Source organism: Lactuca virosa, chromosome 3 (assembly GCF_052849685.1).
Source record: "Lactuca virosa cultivar CGN04683 chromosome 3, Lactuca_virosa_CGN04683_v6, whole genome shotgun sequence".
NCBI lineage: Eukaryota > Viridiplantae > Streptophyta > Magnoliopsida > Asterales > Asteraceae > Lactuca > Lactuca virosa.
In genome coordinates this window covers 110324424-110330423 of record NC_136428.1, presented here as the reverse complement: position 1 = coordinate 110330423, position 6000 = coordinate 110324424, and positions in this window count along the sequence as shown.

Here is a 6000-nt window from a genome sequence, read left to right as displayed (position 1 = left end):
TATTTTATGGAAACGATTTTGTTACTTAAAAATGAAAAATTTTATTGGAAATTTGGGATGTTACATTGTGATTTTGGGAAACCGCACTAACAAAGCGATTTTATGGTGCGATTCTCTTATTTTTTGATGTTGTAGATATTTAATAAGACGGTTTTTAGAAGGGACCACATCAAAAAATAAAAACCACTCGCACTATTAAATGACTTGTGTATTAGTGAAATCCAAAATAACACCAAAGGTACCCCAAAAGTCAAATTAGACTATGTTTAAAACTCAAATAGCACAAATGTCACTTCGAGCTTCAACATAACTATCACCTAGATAACACTTTCAATATATCCTAATATGGTCGAAGCCAAACAAATGCCATACCTTATAAAACCAAATAGATCAATCTTGAACCAAACACAAATGCACAACAAAACGTCTATCCCTCAAATGCCTTTTGGCTTAAACGTCTTTCAAGTCTTATGACCAAATACCTTTTGGTACCAGTATGCTCAAACAAAACTACATTGTCTCCAAACTATTATATAGAACCGACCCAAATGAACCTTCTTGAGTGATAGCAAAACTTTTCTCCTGCAAAGCAAACAAAAATGATTTCAAAGAACTGGACATGTTTTCGTTCTCAAACTAAGTGACAAACACCAACAATTATGAATGATAAATCTAAAATGTAATCCATTACCATCCCAAATGAATGCAAAACCATAAATCACCATGAAGAATGCATTAAGCATATCAAATCGTTGTTCCTCCAAATCAAACATCTAACTTTTTCCTTGACAACGATCAAGAAAACAAAGATGTAACCTCTAGTACCACCTAGTGGGTTTCTCACAAAAGATGAATACAAAAATCGAAGGTTGCTAACATACTCTGTAACGCCCGCAGATTTGGGCTAGTCAATTTAAAGACAATAAGCGTCCAAAATGACTTTTTTATGGAAGATTATTTAGAAGGAGTAATCTTAACCAAGTGGTAGTAATCTTAACCAAGTGGTAGTATATGTTACAAGGGTTCCAGCCTATAAATAGAGGTGTCGGGTTCCCTCATTCTTCACACCTTCCCAACTTCACTTTCTCTCTCTAAGCCCCCCCCCCCCCCAAGCCTAGATAAACCCCCTAGCACCCGAAGGAAGCCCCGAGGCTCCTGAAGCCCCGAGAAAAGAGCCTTTCGGCTCGGGAACGCTGCTCCAGCGAAGCCCGGTTTCCGAGAAAACCCGCTGTAAGTGAGCTACACCTAACCTATCTTTAGTATAGCTTATGTTTCAATATAGTAATGTTATTAGGAACTTATAATAAGTATTTGGGCTATTATTATGAGTTATATAAGTGTCGTTATAATATATTTTTAACCATTCGCGGTACGAGGAATCTGGTTTGGAGGGCCGCTTTGGTTGCTGGATTTAGAAGTGCTATATGCCAAAATGATCCTGCCCTCCGATGTTTCATGTCTGGCCCCTGTCTGTACGTAGTGGGTGAAGATTATTGTTTAACGCTTATATAACAGTAATAATAGCAAGACTATTAATTAGTCTCGTCAAACATTAGACTAAACTCTAGTTGTAATGATACTAGGTTTTGTCCGAGGGAAATTGTTTTAAGATTAACGAAGCGCTGTCCGAGTACCGAGTGACCACCTTATCAGATGAGTGCATAGTTACTTTCATCTTACACATATATATGAAGTATTTTATATAAATTACGTGCTATGTGTGCATATTATCTGAATACTTGTTGTCTATGTTGGATGAATGATTTTATACATGTTTTAAATGATTCAAACTGTATATTTATTTTATATCTACAAATATGTTGGGATAAAACATGGGTAGATGAAATAGTTGGTGTGTGATGAAATAAAATGATGAGAGATAGGTGATGATAGGAAAGTGATGATAATTAGGTGAGGATAGATAGATGATGATGAATCGGTGATGTAGGATGAAAGATACCATAACCTTGTCCGACAATGTGGAGATGTAGTCATCTACCAGAGTATAGATGGTGACCACAGACTATTCTAGACAACCCCGTGGAAACACCAGCAGGCTCATAACCTGTAGGTGATGAATTATGAGTTCAAGCGATGTTGTAACTACGTATTCATGTGATGATACTCTAACCCTTACTATGAATTACGAGTTCAGGCGATGTTGTAACTACGTATTCATGCGATGATACTCCAACCCTTACTAAGCGCATATTGAGGGGGTAATCCCCGAATCATTACTGTCTATGCGTTGTAGGCAATGATCCTTAGGAAAAGTACTTAGGAACGAACATATAAGGAAATGTGATGTAAAGAGATGAGAGGTAAATACGATATAGGAGATGACCCTTAAGATAATTCTCTAGGGAATATTAAATGAAGAAAATAGGGATGGGCAATCGGGTTAATTGTTTTACATGTATTATGTGAAGAAACAAATTAACTATATTGTGGGTTGAAAACCCTATGTACTCACCAGGTTTCCCAACCTGACCCACTCAAGGTTATTTGTATCACTGGTGTCGATACGAAACCACTTTACACTGAGAGATTAAGGAGATATAAATCACTAGTGATGATGAATGTAAGTTCTGTTTATGCTTATGTTTCTGTATTGACGATGACATCCCAAATGTTTTAAAATGAATAAAAATACTTTTCTTCGGAAATGCCTTATTTATCATGTTTTACTGGGAACAAATTCCGCAACATTTTTATTAAAAGAGGTACTCTGATTTTTATAAAGTATAAACAAAATCGGTCTTTTCTGGCCGTGAAAATGGGGATGTCACATACTCCGTTGAACATTATAGGCAAATTCACGACGGCCAATCAAATCATACACAATCCAAAAAACCTTCGTATAAGAACCTATAAACTGGAGTTCCTTGCAATCACTATCAAAATACTTGATATAATATTACAAATGTATCCTAACATATATACATAAACATGCCATAGACAACAACCACTCAAAGTGGTCTTGCGCTAACCACTACATAGAACAGGTTAAGAAATACACTTGTAAATAAATTGTACATTGTTTAAAGGAGTTAATGTGAATTAGATACGGGACACCAAAACACAATGCTACAAATACTTAAAAGTTAAAAGAGTTTTTTTTTTGAGAAATTTTAATAAATAACTAAGTTTTATTTGAAAAAAAACGAAGATATTTTTAGGATCGCAAGAGAACCAATGAAATAATAGACATGCATGTAGTGAAGAGAACAAAGAAAATATGATAGAAGCAAATAAACATCTTTTATGATATGTTAGTAGTTGAATTTAAACAAATACCGGAGACCAGTCGAATATTATTTATTGGATTAATGTGGAAAATTGATTATGTTTCCCTTGAATATGTGTATGGGAATGAGTTGAATATTCTTGTTAGTACTTAGTAGATATATATAATGAATGTGAACGAGTTGAATATTCTTGTGAGGAGATGTATATAATGAGAGGATGTTGAAAGTATTAGTCATGAGTTCAATTGAGCTGTTAATTATCAAACAATACTGATTTGGAATGGGCTTGTATGTAGATATATTATGAGGTAAAGTATAATGTCTAAAGAGGGGTGTTCTTGTTGATTGATACACTTATTTAAATCAAGTATTAACTTGAACAAATATATCATCTATGAAATATGCGATCTTATGGATTGTACGTTGAGACAAAAGGCTAAAATGTTACTCATTGCTTAATGGCTTACAATTATTTGTGAATAATGTTTACATGTAACAAGTTAAAGTACAAGCACCTAGAAACAACATATTAGTTAAAGAATAAAAATAACGACCGTTAAATAGTTCATGTCCATTTACCATATGGACTTTTTTATGTGAAGTTACGAAAAAACATTGTTGTATTGTTGTAATATGATAGATTTGTCACATTGTGACAAAATTTCGAAATCCATAGAAACATTCATTTGATATACAAGTAGTAAAATTATTATCATCTCTAAATATTATTAAAAGAGAACCTTAAATTCTACAATGAAGAAACAAGGGCCCTTGATTGCATTTCCCTCCTTTAGTCTCCACCTTAGGATCATTTTGCTGACATCATCCTAACCCAAAAAAATACACGCGCCTCCCGAATAAAACTTCCTTCTTACGATTCATTCCTAATTTCATTCTTAGGTTTTCTCTCCACACAATCAACACAATCAACCAAGAGCTATCGACATCCCCATGAAACTCAATAGATATGAACCCTAACCCCTTCCTTCTGCCGATATGCGTAACCCCATTGATTTCATATATACATGGAATCGATCCTATGTGTTCTACTTCTACTGATATGGAATCGATCCTATGCGTAACCCCAGGAAGCCCTGAGGGGCACCGCGTCGACCATCAACGATTTTCGATCCTATGTGTTCTACGCAGATGGCTTCGTTGTAAAGACCGCTCTCCGATTCTGCCCTTGGAGGCATCTGTGGTTGGTTGCCTTCTGAATCAACCTTTAAAAGAACCAGAGATCCTCAATTGGGCTTGGAAACTCTCTTACAAGAAACGAGCAAAAGAAGTCAAGAACTTATAAGCTGGACTGATTCTGATATGGCTTTTGTTATTCAACAGAATGAAATCATCATTGACAACTTTAACAGAGGTATTTATTATTTAATTTCTAAAGTGTCTCATGAAGTAATAAGATATTCCTGAGTTTTCATTAAAGAATCAACAAAATTAGCCCATGAACATGATATATATGTTAGTACAGGTGATTGGGCCGAATATCTGCTTCAAAAAGGTTCATCTTCTTGAAGAAGAGTATATACAGGTAATTAGCTATTGTCACAACTCACAAAATGTCAAATCACATTTCATGAATTTCTTGACTTCCAATTCTACCCTAATAAATTGTATTGTATACCATAACAGGAATGTAAGCAGCTGGGATTTGATACAGTTGAGCTAAATATGGGTTCACTTGAAAAGGTGTATAAATGTCAAAATGAAGGTTTCAGAAAAGGTGTATAAATGTCCGTATTGCCCCAGAGTAGAGAATACAGTGAAGGTTTCATATAATCATATGGATGCTGCTATATTTATCTTCTAATTACCTTTTTACCCCTCTTACAACAAACAGGGTTTTGAAGATAATCATGTTCGTGGATATTGTTCTACAATTAGCGTGACAAGAATTGGTGAGCTTGATGCAAACCCTTTGATGGATGCTGCTAAACGATGTTGTTTAAGTGAAGAGGATACAACCAAGTTTATATCTTTATGGGAAGGTCATCTCAGGGATCCAATGCGGTTGTGAAAGCCGTAAAAGAGCTCAATGAGTACAATCGAAGTGGCAGATATCCATTGCCTGAGCTTTGGAACAATAAAGAAGAAAGAAGAGCAACACTGAAAGAAGGTGTTGAGTTTGTTCTGAAACGATGGAGAATCACATATACACAGGTTAGTACTTAGTTTACTCCTTCTCTGATTGTTTTTTTTCCTTTTTTAAAAAATCATTTTTTTAAAAATAAAAAAAAAATTAGTCAGCTTTTTTAATTTGTTGATCACCTTTTATTGACTGCAGGGATACCCTTATAGGTGAAAATTTGGCACACAATTTATGCTGATCCAGATCGACCTTTCTTTGTTGATATTGTAAGTGATATTGACTTTTTCGTTGACGTTCTACAATTTTCTTTTTTACATTCATTTTTAATTCAAAATTACAAATTACAGGTAATGAAATGTTTCTCTTTGGAATGGCTAGAAAGAGGATTGATATGAATTTTCTTGGATCAGATGATAGAATGGGAAGGTTCTGTGTTCCCTTTTTTTTGTTATTATTATTATTTTTTTAATTATTTTTCTTCCTTTACTACAGGTGTACCATGAGTCAGACAAGAGGAGAACCAATCAATAGTAGTCCTGCATTTGAGAATATAAGTGCAGGTATTTCAAGGAGCTGATCAATAGTAGTCATGCATTTAATTTCTAAAGTGTCTCATGTACTAATGATTATATGCTTGAATCATTCGTCCTT